The sequence below is a fragment of the Ambystoma mexicanum genome, chromosome 7p, assembly GCF_040938575.1.
Source record: "Ambystoma mexicanum isolate Mex_15411 chromosome 7p, UKY_AmexF1_1, whole genome shotgun sequence".
Lineage (NCBI taxonomy): Eukaryota > Metazoa > Chordata > Amphibia > Caudata > Ambystomatidae > Ambystoma > Ambystoma mexicanum.
Genome location: NC_090939.1, coordinates 814763348 through 814780646, shown reverse-complemented (window position 1 = coordinate 814780646; position 17299 = coordinate 814763348).

The window sequence follows — 17299 nt, the reverse complement described above, 5'->3', positions numbered from 1 at the left end:
GGGCTTCGTGAAAAGGTGTTTGGCCTGCCAGGCGGCGACCCTGGGCGACAGGGCCCCCCCCCATAAGCTCGATGGAGCGGAGCGAGAAGCCGTGGGGGACGATCCATGTAGACTTTGGTTCGACGGGTCGGGGCATGTACTTCCTGGTGGCCGTTGACCAATGGTCGAGATACCCGGAGGTGGAGGTGGTAGAGTCAACGGCAACAGAATTCACCACGAGGGCATTCGACAGAATGTTTGCGGCACATGGGTTTCCCGAGATGCTCTGCTCCGACAACGGCCCGCCGTTTACCGGCAACCAATTTGCACAATACCTCCATGATAGGGGAATCCAGCACCGCAGAGTGTCGCCTCTGTGGCCTCGCGCCAACGGGGAAGCGGAAAGAATGATGCGCACGCTGAACAAAGTACTGAGGATCTCGGCATACGGAGGTGACGACCTGCAGAAGAAGCTAGTGGAGTTCTTGAGGGAATATCGGACCACACCCCATCAGTCCACGGGTGTCGCCCCGGCGGAGGCCATGTTTGGGCGTTGCCCCAGAGGAATGATACCTGAAATGGAGGGGAGGAGTCCGGGCGTCATAGACAATGAAAAGGTATGACAAGAGCGGATCACACGCAATCAGAAGGAAAGTGACAGGTGCGGTCTGCAGGGTAAGGAGATCCGTGTCGGAGATTCAGTACTAGTCAAGAACCGACACCCCGAAGGAAAGCTAGCTCTACCATTTGAACCGCACCCGTGGAAGGTCACCCACGTAAAGGGGACGATGGTGACTGCAGCCTGCGAGCGCGGTACGGTCACGTGTAATGTATCCTTCTTCAAGAAGGTGGACACGCCAACAGAAATGTCCAGTGCCCCAGCTGTGCCAGCCCTGGAAGGAGGCTCCGAAGAGCTGGGCGAGGAACCCATGAGCCTCGGAGTCCCTGCGGCGGAGGCAGGAACGGAGACCCCAACAGTCTCGTCCAGGTATCCCTCACGAGTATCCAGGAGACCGCCTGCCCGTCTCCAGGACTATGTTTTGGACTCCGGGGACTGAAGTCAGGAGGTCTGTGACTGTCGGTAAAGGATGGGGATTAACATGCTCCCAGTTCGCTCCAGTTAATGTTTATGAGTTCAGTTCATGTTGTTATTAAAGATAAAAAGGGATGTGACGTCCCGTGTGTGCACTGGGCATCACGAGCCTCGTTTGGGCCCTCGCACGCGTAATGGAATAAAGGAAGTCCGTGCGGCAGTTGCCGCCGGGTGATGCAACCGGCAACATCGTGTCTGGCTTGTCTGTGCATGCATGGGTGCGTGCACGTGTGTTTGGCCACCCACGCCACGCTAGGCCACACAACATATGATGACAACAGCTGGCAAATCTTGTGTATATGAAGGAAATTACTAAGCAATGTCTATGCAATTGATTTGCAGAAGCCAAAACTATTCGCTTTGGCCTTGCGTATTCGTTATTGCTAATGAAATATAAAGTCAAGCTAAGGGTCCCCATACAATTGTCATAAATGTATCTATGACTTGATATAGTTGGATCAGCTAAAGCTTGCCTTGTAATGTAATGTAAAGACGTTGTCTATGGCAGAGCAGCTGCCATTTTGTTGCGCACTGTGATCAAAGTTAAAAAGAAGTCAGACCTGGACTCAGGTTTGACTGAACCACAGTATAGGGAAACATGCTGACTGATGAAGCAGTTGCCATTAAACCGAAAATACACATTTATACAGTCGAACTGCCTAACAGGAAAGAACTGCACTGTTGTATATGAATGAACTGCAAAGTAATATCTTGTGCGTGAGCCAGTTTATGTCAGTAATATAAATGACAGAGAAATGCAGTGGTAATGTTTTTTTGTATTTCCTTGAAAAATGAAGATATATGCTATCTTTTAAGAACATGATAGTGACACATAATTAGAGAATAGTGGCATTTATCAATGTTAAGCAAACGCTCCTTTTATTTTGTTCAGTTTCTGCATGAAGTAAAATGCTGTGCCAAAGCACTTGAGACTAAAGACAATTCTTGTGTCGAGCATTCTGTTGGAGCAGGGAAGGGAGATGTCCCCTTGACCTCGTGCCTTATCCCAGCAAAAGAGAGATGGATGTCAGTCTGCAGGCATGGAACCTGTGTGTTCGCTCAAGTTCACATTCAGCGCCGCTCCCTTTCTCTGATGCAGTGCTATTCGTTTGTTGCTCCCTTGGCTCCTTCCTATGTCATTATAAACTTAGGCTTTGAAAGTTTAGTGGAGGCCCTCATGATCTAGAACAAAACTTTGCCAGTACAAGTGTATAAAATAATGTACATTGCAAAACAAATGCGTGTTTTTCGTTACTCAGTCTTTGTATTTTGAATGCATGCAGAAAGGCAGCACATATGCAGGCTAGTTAGTGGGGGTTACTTTAAACATGGCCCCTTTTCCTTCTGCCTGTTCACACCCTGATACGGAGGTGTACATGTAATTTGCATGCAAAGAGATTCCTTGTGAGAAGCCTCTGCAGTAGTTGGCTGAAAAGAAAATGATCTGCCTCAGACATAACCTTTTTTCTGCAGACGCTGTAACTTTGATTTAAAAAAAGTTTAACTTATGAGGTGGCGCTGTTGCGCACGCACGAGATGGAAGCCTAGCCGTAGAGCTCTGCTCCGATTGCAATCCTGATTCAAAATAAATCCTCCTTCAAGGCCACCCAGAGAAGCAGTTCGGCTCGATATTCACTTCTTAAGTGAAGAAGGCTACCCGGTGAAAAAGTCAGGCTATTCTGAATACGACTGGCTGAGATATCCGCCTGTGAGGTGTGACCGAAAGATACGAGGTGCAGCAGCCGGCCCGAGTTCCACATGGAAACCACACCAGCCCGCAGGGGGATCCGCGCCAATGGGCCACATAGGGGGAGGAGCCCAGTGGATCTGCTAGCCTGCGGTTCAGCACGGGTTGCCCTCCCCTTTGTGCTGGGGCACATCATTGGCTTTCCGGCTACCCACACAAGTGAAGCCACACTAGCTGCACAGCTATCCTGAGGTGCTGAAAAAATGCACCAACACCGACCGGAGGGTCTGCGACCAGTAGCCTGCCAGGGTACAACCGTGGCTGCCCACGCAAGCCTCTCAGACCTGCGCCATCGCCTCCTATATAAATGATCCACAGATTTAGGGGCTGAAGCAGCAACATTCGGAAAGGACACCCATCCGGGATCTGTTATCGGCCGGAGGCGACAATGGCCACCACGCCCCCCCACAAATTTACTGACTGCAGAGTTGGTGTCACAAAGTGCGCAGGGTCGGCGCACTTGCACACACACTCCGTACCGCCCACGTGGCAGGTATGCTCGATGAAGGGTCCCAGCGATGAGGAGAAGATAGCACTTGGCAACCAGATCCATTGAACCCAGGGCCCCTCCCGATCAGCGCACTCAACAAGATTAAACAGACCACAGTATCGGCCCATACACAGAGAGAAGCCTTTCAGGACCTTGTACTACTTTGGCAGTCAGCTGCTGCAGCGACTGCGTTAACCGATACGTGGGGGGACACAATCCATCCTTGTGTTCCTGCCCGAGGCCACTCCGGGTATACTGCTTTGGTGGTTGCCGATCCGCCCAGACCCGATGGCCATTAACTGACATCTCGTCTACGTCTAATACTGAACACTGGTTCCAGGAGCGCTGAACCATAAACGCGGGCTGCCCACAAAGCCTGGTGACTACGTTGCCATCGGACATCACTAACACAGCGTGGACAGAAGGTAGTCACGTCCGAAGCTTCATGTTGTAACAGGGGCCCAAAATTGTTACAAACTCACTAGGCCCTGAATTTAGACTGTATGATGCGAAGGGATGGTGCGTAGCACGCTCATAGCTGGGTAACAGGGTAATACAAATGGACAGTGCTACTAATAAGCTGGTGCCGGATCCAGAGACATAGACAATATCCCTAGACAGGGAAGTGCATAATCTGCCCTTACATACGAAGAGTGGCAGAGGAGGCATACTGAGCATCAGTGTGGTGCCCGAATGTAGCTACCATATCCAGCACAACCTTGCTCTTCATAGATATGGCACTAGACACGCTGTGCGGCTGAACAAGCAATACTGTAACTCAACCCAGTCAATACCTCTTATGGATGTACCACTGACTGCTGGAGGGACACTCAGTGGTTACAAAGCACACTCTGAACCGGGGTCTGAGACTATACTGCGGTGGAGAGTGGTAAACAGGGCAGGTCCAGTTTCTGTGACAAAGTCAACATCCCCCGACGTGGAAGGGCACAATCTGTCCATATACACAGTGTGCAGTGGAGAAAGCATGCTGTGGAACGACGGGGTACCTGGCCTAGGCAGTCCTATATACTAGCAGACCCACATCCCATAAACAGAACATTTGTATCCCTGGATGGCTAATTGATCTATACAGTGGCTGCATCACTTCTGGCGGCCAGATAGCAGCTCCCCCACTCTGAGAACATTACATTGGCAAATTACATGCTAAAACATTAAATTTACGCACGCTGACATACGGATGCGGTACTGGGCTGGAGTTGTTCTGGCCAGTCGTCGAGATGGCTGAAGTCAGCCTGACAAAGTTAACCTCGACATAAACATAAGATCCCGCCCCTGTATTGAGATTTTGAGCCTGACTACTTGAAGCTTGTCGCTCTGGGGTGCTGGGAGGTGGCTTGGGGAGAGCAGAACCACATCCTGACACAGTGAGCGGGACCCCCGGCTAAGTGACAACACGACAGCAGCCTTGCCACAGTACGCACTCAACCTCTGCATACAGCTCCGTTATTGCATAAACCACTCTTCATCCCCATGCGAGGTGCAGGATTACACAAGCATAATAATACTTTCACAATGACAAAGGGCTCTGGTGCCAAGAAGAAATGACCAATGGACTCATATACAAACACTCAAGCTACGACAGCCATGGCGTTGATGACAGGGGAACCCCCTTCGACGTCTGTGGCACTTCCAGGGACGATTGACTCCTCGCCACCATGCAAAGCAGGTTTTGCGCTGTTAATGTAAAACTGGATGACATTGTTTCCACCATTGGGTCACTTAAGGCACGTCTGGTTAAGCAAAGCGCCCGGGTGATTGAAGCCAAGACCAGGATAAGCACCAACGAGGATGCAATCGGCCAACATGGCCACGACCTTGCTCTGCTAAAGGGCGAAGTCATCAAGATCTGAGGCAAATGTGACGACCTGGAATCCAGGTCCAGGAGAAACAACGTTTGAATAGTGGGAGTGGCAGAATCCTCTTGTAAAGACCATTGGAGACATTCGAGGCTCTCCTGCAATCCCTATTCGGGGCTACTTCATTCTCAGAACATTTCCTCGTGGAGGGAGCCCATCGCACTGTGGCCCTGGTGCCTAAACCTGGAGCTCCTCCTCACACCATCATTGCCAAACTACTCAATTATAGGGACAGGGATGCGGTCCTCAGACTGGCGAGAGAGATGGGGCCCCTTTGTCATGAAGGAGACAACATACATATTTAACCTGATTTTGCTGCACGGATACAAGCACAAAGGAGATCCTATGAGCAGGTTCAAGAGGCAGCTCCAACTACGACAGCTCGTATTCGCTCTAACCTTCCTAACAAAATTATGGATTCAACACGGTGGCAGAGCTCACTTCTTTCTTTGAGAATCCAGCAGCAACAATAGATTACATTGAAACTTCAATCCCACTACCGCCACGTGATCGTGGAGCGGACCAGAGCAGATCCCCTCAACCTGAAGCAGATAGAAGAGGCCCGGCGGACTGAATGTGACCGATTGCAATATCCTTTGTATACACTGAGAGGTGTAATTGCTGGGTGGCACCAAATGAAATTGTAAGGATTTACCGGATCAGAGCGTCCAGCTGAGGCAAGTGCGAATGACAGCATTTGCATCCCCGCAAGGTTCCACAAGTTTCTAGGCCGGATGTCATCATCGTGTTGGGGTTGATGTTGTGGGTGGGGGGGGGGAGGAGTTCACAATGTTTGGTCTTTGACAGTGGACAGGGCCATGTTGGGAATGTTAAATGTTTGAAATTTGAGTCATGTCGCCGAGTACATTATTAAATTGAATCTTTCATATAGCTCTCATGATGGGCACAGTGATTACATATGGCACGTAACACACACATGGGTTGACAATCAAGCTGCTCTCTTAGAATGTGAGGGGTCTCAATAACCAAGGCAAGGCCAGAAGAGTAGCTGCGTACATGTCAAGACATAACCACAGATATTGATGCTCCAAGAAATGCATGCATTGAAGAAAGTAAATAAAGGCTTTAATGCACAATTGGGATCACTACGATATTATACAGAACATTCAAAGCAGTCTAGATGGGTCCTTACACTTATACATCATTTGCTAGGCTTACGATACTTGAGCAGTAAAATAGACCCTACGGATTGATATGCGTTGGTGTGGGGGGAATTATCTGGGCACTAACTGGTACTGGTCAATGCATACGGCCCGAATGTTGATAATCCGGAGTTCTACAGGGCTGTGTTGGACGTGATAGTCCCTTTGGACGAGACTCTAGTAATCTGGGGTGGTGATTTCAATACAATACTCAACACAACACTGGACAGGTCATCCACTAGCCCTCGCACCCTCACTAAGGCTGCCACCCTGCAACAGATACTGCTACAGACTCCTCTAATAGACGCTTGGCGCATGCTACACCCGACGAGCAAGCAATATACATACTATTGGACAGTCCATGATTCTGAATCTCGGATTGACTACTGGCTTCTCTCTACCCCGCTCTCGAACACGGCGTCGGCATGTGACAACCACCTGCATACGCTCTCGACCACTGTGGAATATTTGCATCCACGCCAATGCACCACACTGCACCCCTTTGCCAATGGGGGAAAAAAACTGCCAAAAATTGAGGCGATCACCCCCATGTGCACTGAATCTGCAAAATTGTGCATGGTGCATAAACCACAAAAGAGCTGCACACCCTGCCACACACACATGCAAAGTTGGTGTAAAAACTGGAATCACTGCTGGCACCTGTCACCTGTCATCTGTCACTTGTCACCTGAAACAAGGCCACAGAAGGGCAGAATCCAAAAATGCCACTAAAAATTCAGTCATTTTCCCAGAGAATTATGGAAAGGAAAGTGTGCTAAAATCATGGATTCTCCAGGCAGTCAGAGGAATCTAGGCATCACTGCCCGACAGCTGCCTAAGGAAATTGGCTGTCAAACCCAGTTTAAAAGTGCTTTCTTTTTCCTGATGAAGTGAAGAAATCCACCTGTTTAAAGCATTTTTCTGTAAAGGGCTTAATTCCTTTGAAATGTCAAAATCCATTATAAACTCTGTTCATTTCATATCTTTTAAATAAAAGATTATAGGTGAATTTTACACGAACCCAGTCTGGAACTAATCAACTATTTAATTCTTATCTGACAGTGCCTGGCCTGGGAAAGTTGATATCTGAGCTTGACACTTCCTTGCTACAGGTGTCATGGCCACTAGTCATGGGGCCAGTCCTTCCTGATCCCCAAAGTCCCATTGGACCCCGTCCTGGCGGCTCTGGCGGCAGGCTCATGATAGTGTGCTCTGCACACTCTAGACCTAGGGCATGTGCAACTGGGCCGGACATGGCCCATGGAACAGAACTGGAAGGCACGTGCTACAAGCCCAAAGAAGGACAAGGTGGAGTTTGTTGGCGGAGCTAATGGGAGGGACCTGAACCAGCCTATATAAGACCAGCCCACCCACGTGCCCTCGCTTCACGTTATTCTGCTTCCAAGCAGCGTAACGCTCTCCGCTGCGCCTACCTGTGACTCACTGGATTACAGCCTCATCTTTGAGATTTCCTGGGAATGCTTCTTACCCGCAGTCTTCCGCCTCATCACCACAAGCATCTTCTCTCCAGCTACTCCATCGCTGCGGACGCTTCTTACCTGCTGTCAGCCGCTCCATCCCTGGATGCGTTTCCCATCTGCTACCAGCCTCTACATCGCTGAGCGCGCATCTTACCTGCTGCCAGCCACTACATCGCTGAGCGCACATCTTACCTGTTGCCATCCGCTACATCACTGAGTGCACATCTTACCTGTTGCCAGCTGCTACATCGCTGAGCGTGCCTCTTACCTGCAACTCGTTGCGGCCTGTGCCAGACTCTTTTCTTACCTCCATTCCATTACGGCCTGAGCCGAGTCTTCTTCCTAATCGATATTCCACTACGGTCGGAGCCGGAGATGCCCTCCTGCAACCGCAAATCTTCATCGAGGACCCGGACACCATTCTTCATTGTCGGCCTGCACCTACGAGGGAAAAGAACAAACAGGTTAGAACTCATATGCATTCACACGGCCACGTATACACTGTGTATAGGCGCATTACAAATGCCATATATATCATATCATACCATATCATATACAAGAGACTAAAGTTCCCTTATAAAGACCTTACCCGTCACTGTTGAAACTCCTTCAACCTCCAAGGTCTTCCGGACTCTCCTCAATCCAGATTCTCTTCCCCTACCTATGGAAATGGAATAAGACATTGCAAGAATTACCACTAGATGGAATACAGCCATTCTGATCGAACTATAATCATACTAAAGACTTGCATCATACGTGGATTGGTCGCAGCTGGTCTGGATCAACCTTTCCACGGGCCAGTGAAGTAACTAGGTCCGTTCTACATGCCCCTGCTAGGAAAGGCAGGACAGATAGCTCAACATCACAAAATTACATATGAGCGTCTTTGGGAAAGTGCTTGCCCACCGTATTCTGGCATGAAAGGGCTGGGGGAAGTCATGGGGTCCCCGCACCATTCTCATTGCCTCTCCTCTTCACGCAGGGGCAACACCCATCTCCTGCGCCGCAGGTCCAACCACTCTCTGAAGGGGGAGGTGATTTTGAGGAACCAGGCCAAGGGAGGGCTCCAACTGTGCCCCAACGCCCCCGCGGAGACTAGGTGAGCGTAACAACAGGAAGTCTTAAGTGATGCTAATGGTTGCCGCATAATGACAACAAGTAGGCTTTCGTCTGGGGCTGAGCCAAAGAACTAAGGACAGGCTGAGCATTGACCTCTGCTGGGAGAGGCAGGAACTTCCCCCTCCAGGAAGGGATCAAAGCCCCCCTGATCAAAAGACTGGACAGCTGCTACCTGAAAAGGAGAGGTTACCAAGGAGGACTTTGAGGGTAAATCGTTACGTTTGATTAAAGTTTAGAACTCTAACTGTGCAAACTAAAGTGGAACAAATCTGAAAATTGGTAGACATTAAACTAATTTTAGCCTTGTGATTTGAAGACATTGATGAAACTTGTACCATTTAGGGAACCAAAGTTTTGAAAAATGTCTTATTGTAGCAGAACGATCAATGTTGCAAACCTAAAATTGTATGTACATGATGCACTGATCAGCACCCAGAGATGTACGGAATTAGAAATGATTAATCTAAACAGTTATAGTTAAAATTGATAAAAATCCGTAGAATGAGAAAGACAGCTCACACAAGGACGGAGATTGAATGTGAATATAGAAAATCAAATATGAAATGTGGGTGTCCAATTTTATTAGGGTACTTAATTGTAGAAATGTACATGTGTGTAAAAGTTATGTTTTGCTAAAAATCAATGTGGGAGTGCCTAAATCCTGTCATAAGATGACAGCTCTGTTCAGACCGCCAACCAGGACAAAGCACATGCCTGTAGCCACTCACGGACATGGGGGGTGTTTTTGAAGTTCTGCCCATGGTATAAACTTTGTAATGGATAAATATAGGAGTTTCACTACACATAGACACACACTGCTTCCAGAACCCATCCAGATGTCCGCGCAGCACCTTATTCCAGAACTCTTCATCTTGTAGCTGACTCCAGCATTCTTTGAAGATCCAGTTTTCTTTGCAGAATCCAGACTTAGCATTGCTGAAAGCTTGCTAGCTTGACCAAATTGCAAACCTGCAGAACTTAAAAGAATAATTCTGATTCAGCTTGGCTTGCTACCATTAAAGCTTGCCCACTGAAACTTGCATCCTGTCATCTACCTGGTCCAGTAACCAGAAGGGCCCATCCTAATCCAGCCTGAGGCGCAGTCCAAAATTGACCAGAACTGCGTCGCTGATCCAAATCCCTCTAGAGGTGTCGGGTTGCCGGTAGACCTGATCCACCCAGTGACCAGAGCTGACAGTCCAATTTAATTATAAAGGACTGTAAGTATAACAGGAAGAACAGTAACCCATAGCATATCTGTATTGGACTATCCCAATCTCAACCCAACCCATCTTTAATTCAGAACCTTAATATTGTTAGAGTCCTTCTTGCGCTGATCTTCTCATCTGTGTTACAAAACCATAACTCCTTGGTGATTTTGAATAACTAAAGTAAATCCCAGAAATCGAGTATCCACCATGGACTGGTTGCACTGGCTACGTAGCTGTGAAGTTTAATGTGTGGCATCCTCTTTTTCATAGTCCTTTATACAGTATAAGAAAACCAATCTGTCATTTTTAAAACTGAATTTCTGTTTCCATTTTCGCGCCTATTTTGCAAAAACGCCTCTCACTAAAACCTCTGTAACTTCTTCAGTTTTAAAGATAGAAAAGACATTTCAACTCTCACCGATACCTAAGACCCCTAGCTACACCCACAACTAAAAACCACATCACATCATGTATTTGACCAGTTTTTCTCCAATATTGCATAGTAAAAGTTTTCTGCGAATTTGTAATTTTGCCAAAGTTACATGTGTCTTTTGCACATTTTAAAGTGCTTCTTCCATCCCATCCTGATCTGAAGTGTGTACTGTTGTTTATATTTTCACTCATGTGTGTTAGGACTTGTTTAGAGTTGCTTGCCTTAGTATGTCTATCCATTTAAGCATTTTTGACCATTTTGCATTATTTTACAAAGCCATTCTCACCTGTCAGTTTAAAAGTGTCATTTGCCAAAACGGTTGTTCTCTCTTGTTTGGGGAGGGAAGATTGCCTATAAACTCTAGAACTTGTCTTTCATTCCTGAATACCTGCTGGTTACTCACATTGGTGTAGGATTGCTCATTTGTATTTAAACAAAACTTTGCAGAGGGAATCTTAACCTAAATGCTATCTGTGCACAAAACAAAACTTTACTTTTTCCTGTGTTTTCTACTCTGCATCATTATAAGTGAATTCAATTGCTTTGCTTATTCCCTGAATTGTATTGTCACCCTTGGGGTGATTGCTGCCCCATATCTATATATATTAAACTTATGTGTGATTTGAATATTAAATAAATGAATACATCTTTACCTTTACAAACTAGCCTGATTCCTGGTTCATTGTGGGGGGTATTTTGAGATGGGTATGATATGAGTGGTATATCATTCAGAATATTGAACTTATAGAAACAAATAAATAAGGGTTTAATCATGCTACATGCTAGTCGACACCTGGGTGAGTGCCTGATTGAAATCCCTTACACCACTCCCCTCTTTCATTATGCCTCACACTTCGTAATGTCGCCCCACGAGCCAAACGCTAGAGAATGCCCCTGGCTATGCTGTATGATCCCACTGTGTGCGAATCCCTACATGTTGAGATATGAGAGTTTTTTTAAATTACAAGGGCTCGGTTGGGTCCTACACAACACTATGGGATACATTTAAGGTGTGGCTCGTGATATCCTCATGTCCAAGACCACCATACTTCTCAAGTCTGTGAGGGAAAAACTGGGCCAGACAGAGTGTCAACTTTTGAAACTCGAACAGAGCTACAGTGCTACACACAACAAAGATACTCTTGCGGATATCCAAGTATTACTGAGTGAATTCCGTAAACTGGCTGACCGTGAAATACAGTATATGGTTACCCCTGTTAGAGCCCGTAGATATGGGGAGGGCAACAAAGCGGGCAAATCCCTAGCAAATATGCTGAAAGCCGAAGGCCAGCGTAACCCTATAGCCAGTATTCAATCATCACAGGGGGTAGTGGTGAACCAAGAAGAAGAAATAAATGCCACATTGGCATGCTATTACGCCGCATTATACTCTAATCATGACACGAGAACAGCTGAGGAAATGTCCAAATACCTACAGGGACTCACTCTCCCACCCGAGGCCACTGCCGCCCTAGACCTGCCGATTTTCCTTGAGGAGATAACGAATGTCATTAAGGCTTTGACCTCCGGGAAAGCCCCCGGTGATGGTCTTGGTGTGGAACTATACAAGTTGTGTCACAGGAAATTGGCACCCGTCTGCTGAACATGTGGGAGGAGGCCATGGACCGAGGCAACTTCCAGATTCCATGCACAAAGCTATAACAACGATATTGCTGTATCCCCAACGTCCCTCCCATGAGATGTTTTCATACAGACCTCTCTCTCCGATCAAAACCGACGTGAAAATCTTTTCTAAGATCCTCTCGACCAGACTCCTTCCTAATATGCCTAGCCTGGTACACCCGGCAGAAGCATGCACACAGGGGACTCAGAATGACCAGCCAGTCGCAGATAATATCCCACTACGCTGATGACACTCTCCTCTATATCTGGGACCCTGAAACTAACCTGCTACCTTTCATGCAGGATATACACAACTTCTCATGCTATTCTGGGTATAAAATTAAGAACACCAAATCTTAATTGTTTCCACTACTCCAAGCACCAAATGCCCCTATGATATTAGTGGCTTTAAATAGTCTCCAATACAAATCCGTTACCTAGGCATACTAGTGTCCAGAGAGAAACACACGCTATACACAGACAATCATGAAGCATTTCTACAGGTGCTAACGGTCAAATTACAGTTGTGGACTAAACTCCCTCTCTCCTTGTATGTCCGGGTATCGCTCCTTAAAATGGTAATCCTTCCCAAGCTACTGTGCTATATTAGAAACATCCCTCTTTTGCCAGGAAGAGTATTTTTAATGAAATTATGGTCCGTAGCCACATCGTACGTATTGGGGAGGGGACGGCAAGAATGAAATGGGACAAGCTTGTGGAACCATATTCGAGCAGTGGCATTGCCGCGCCGGACTTTGAGCTTTACTACCTGGCGGCTCTGGCCCAATTTGACAGACACTGGTATAACCCAAACGATACTGCCACTCACATCCCTGTGGAGAGATATGCAGCGGCTCCAACTGACCCGAGATCGGTTGTTTTGCCACAAAGATGCCTGCACGTTAGACCCCATTAGCACCACAGTCCACGCATGGTCCAAAATATACGAAAGAATGGAGGTTGACTCCCTACGACCCTGAAGACCCTCTATGGCATTTCCCAGGTATCACCCCCACATACGACAGGACACTGCAGACGACATGGGACCCAGACAAGCAACTAAAGATATGTTTCCGGCGGGTACATATGTGAACTCTGTACATTTTGTAAATACTGTTGGGGAAGGTCAGTTTAAACTCTTCCAATATCATCGTATGAGGGCTGCGTTCACAGCAAGGTGGCCGTAGTTTCCTGCAGAACCCCCTACGCATTAATTTATATGTGCAATAACAGCTGAACCGGGGGTAAGGAAAGGGGTCTCCCATCTGTATACTTTGGTAAAAGCACATTCTAAGTCCCTGAATGCCGTAAAATTGAAATGGGAGGCAGATTTGGGTGTAACACTGGGCGAGGAATAATGGCTCAAATACTGCTGATTGACAAAATCTATGTGCCTTATTACGAGTTTGGAGGTAACCATGGTGCTATTAGCGCCATGGCTGCCTCCAAATACTTACCGACTTTGCCCTGGTGAATGGAGCTATTACCGCCCCATTCCAAGGTTGGCGGGGGCGGTAATTCCCCATTCACCAGGGCCCTTCCCCATTCCCATTTGAGCCCCCAGAGGGCTCAATGGGAATGGGAAAGGTGCTAATAACGGTACTGCAAATTGCGGTACCGTTATTAGCTCCAAAGTCCCTTTGCAGGTCCCGTACTTAACGCCTGGTAAAACCAGGCATTAAGGGAGGACCCGCAAATGGAAATCGTAGTAGGGCGGTAAGGGATTACCGGCACCGGTGCCCTTACCATTGCCGGTAATCCCTTACCACCCACCTCGTAATGAGGCCCAATGTCTTTAAATGCCGGCCTGCACCTGAAGTGTGGTGAACCTAATGCAAACGCCTTCCATTTGTACTGGGCATGCCCTCTAATCTCTTTGGGGTCAGGTTGCAGAGATCCTCAAGAATATAACATCAATCCTGGCAGCATTGTCCCCCTTGAAATTTTTGTTCAGTGACATTGGCAAGGTGGCCGAAACCACCAGACGTTTGTTAAATGTGGCTTGTGTTGTTGCGAAACGTTGCATATTGAAATGTTGCAAAGCCACACATGCACCCCAAACTGTTGATTTTCTCAGTGAACTTACATTTGTTAACAAATGCGAAGAACAATACGCTTTGACTGTACCAGTGACAAACCACCCTAAGGACATTTGGACATCTTTTAAGGGCTATCTCTGTGACATGCTATCCGACAGTGACTCATCACTGAACTACACCCCATAAGTCAATTGCTGTTACCTCGTGTATAATGTTGCTTTTGTACTACATTGAAGTTGATTTAACTTTACTACTTGCTACCGATATGACTCTCAATGAAATAAAGTTTTTAAAAAAATATTAACTTATCGGTGTAAATGTGAACCCTAAGGTTTATTTTAGTTTTAATCAAGCAATGACCAGCTGCATTCCTACTCTTCCAAAGCAGGAATCCGGCCTCACGGGTTCGGAAGGAAAGGTCAACTTGGATCTGCATTTCAATAACTGAGGGCTCACGTTAGACCCTTGATAAGATGAGTGCTACTGTGCCATCCTCACAAGAACCGATTCCTGCACAACAGACAGCCTGAAGCAAGAAATGAGTAAGGTTAAACCATGAATAAAAGCAGAGCAAATATATGTATTACTAAATTTTTAAGGTATACATTATTTTCGGCATTAGCTTTTCTCACGGAGGGGCCAGTTGGTCAGCCAGCTAATGTGTTTAATCCACCAGCTGCAAACATCCCTCAAATCTGTACAAATAACACTGTCCAAATCTCAAGGCATTAACTCTCAAGTATTAAAACATTACAAGTAAGGTGAGTGATGGGAGGACCTGTTGCAGAACCACTGCACTTTGTGAAGAAGCATAAGTCTGACCACACTATATGAAATTATTATTATAATTGTTAAAGTTAATGTAAATGTGTATTTATACTGCTCACTATCACCACCGGAGTGGTCCCCTGGTGCTCTAAAAGGCAAGGTGGTAGAGTATGTTTGTATGACATAGCGGGAGAAAGAGCACGAGAGCTGTGATGTGCTGTTGGCAGCTTCAGTTCGGTTTTCACCGTTCACTGAGCTTAGGTGTATTGTCTTGGTTGGTAGCCTTTCTGTGCTGTTGTGCAAGGCTCTGTGTGGTTTGTTTCATTGATTGTGCAGTTTGAAGATATGGTTGTAGTTAGTTTAGAGTTTGAGAGGTGTATGCAGAGGGCTGAGATTTTTTATTAGTGGGGTTGGTTGTAGACATTACTATCTAGGTCTGCTGCAAGTTAGATGTTCACATTTCTATCTAGATGTGATGCAAGCTAAAATTCATACTCCTGTCCCGATGTGACACAGGGCAATAGTCTCTATTCCGTCCAGAGTTGACACAGGCCAGTAACCACAATTATGTCTAGATGTGATGCAGGCTAATACTTACAATTCTGTCTAGATGAGACGCAAGGTAACATTCACAATTCTGTCTAGATGTGACGCAAGAAAATAATTACAATTCTGTCTAGATGTGACGCAGGCTAATACTACAATTCTGTCTAGATGTGACGCAGGCTAATACAATTTTGTCTAGATGTGACAAAAACTAATAATTACAATTCTGTCTAGATGTGATGCAGGCTAATAATTACAATTCTGGCTAGATGTGACAGAAGCTAATAATTATAATTTGGTATAGATGTTACAGGAGCTAATAATTACAATTCTGTCTGGATGTGACGCAGGCTACTAATTACAATTCTGTCTAGATGTGACAGAAGTTAATAATTACAAATTTGTCTAGATGTGACACAAGCCAACAATCACAAATTTGACCGGAGTGGCCAGTGCAGTTAGAGTGCCATCCACATAAATATGTGGGGTCGCCAATCAAAAATTCTTCTAGATGTTATACATGGAATGCAAAACAGTACACAACTCGGTGGGTGTATTAGGTGGGGAGAGTTGCCAAATGGAAATGGGAACATGCATGCCATAAGCAAGTGGTTGGTGGATTAGATAGGATATGGGAGAGGTGGGCCAGTTTAGTGGGGTGCAGTGATTGATGTGCCCCCTGTCCACACCCCACTTACTATGTCTGTCGCTGCCGGTTGTCGGCTGCCTGCTTCCTGCTTCTCCGACTGATACCGGCAGACACCATCTAGAGCTGCTTCTTTTGACAAATACAGGGCAGTTTAATTTCCTCGGTATAACTGTCACAGAGATAGTATTTAGCATTGGCTACTCAACCAATGGGCATTGTTACCTGTTTGGTTCTGCAGTAGATGTAAGCAGTAATTCATTTACTGTTACGTTTTTTAAGCAGCAACAGAATTTCTGTGAATGTTACCATAGAGCAGAACTCTGAGCTTGGAAGTAAAGGGGAGAATTTACATCCAGCATGTAGCTGATGCTAAATCCTTCACATTACTTCCAAAATCATCAGATTTTCGACAATGGAATTTCTGCTTTAAGTATACAACAACATCCCCACTCAAAAAAACATATAATCATGCTGCTAATCCACTCAACTGAGTGGCAATAACAGTAAATTACTTTGGCAGTAATTCCCAAAATGAGCCTCATTTTGAGTTTGTCAGTAAGTGAAAAAAAACTGTCAGTAAGATAATTACTGCAGTTGTTGTCACTGCCAAATTCACGGTCACTGAAATGGGTGCCAGTTTCTCTAGCAGAATTAGCCTTTGGGGAATTAGCACTGGTGGAATTATTACTGAAAACTGGTAGTAATTCCTGCATCGCTTATTTCCCCAGAGCTATTAGCACCAGAAACAAAAATGGTAATCCCACTGATTTACAAGGCGAAATAAAGCCAAAAGATCACCACAATGGGTGTTAATTCCACCACCTAAAAGGTGCCTTTCCCTAAAAGGTGCCAAGTCCCAAGTAGCACAATCTTTCTATGTGTCAAATGTATCCAACATATTAGTGAGATACTCAATATGCTTACAGATTCTATAAAGTGCTAACCATGCAGATAGTCTTTCGGTACCAAGGTTTCTGTTATAAGCATCTCCTAGTTATCTATACAGAGCACATGCCTGTTTGTTTCAATCACCCTTTTGATCTTACATATACTGCAGATGAGCTTCTCTTTAGTTAGACCC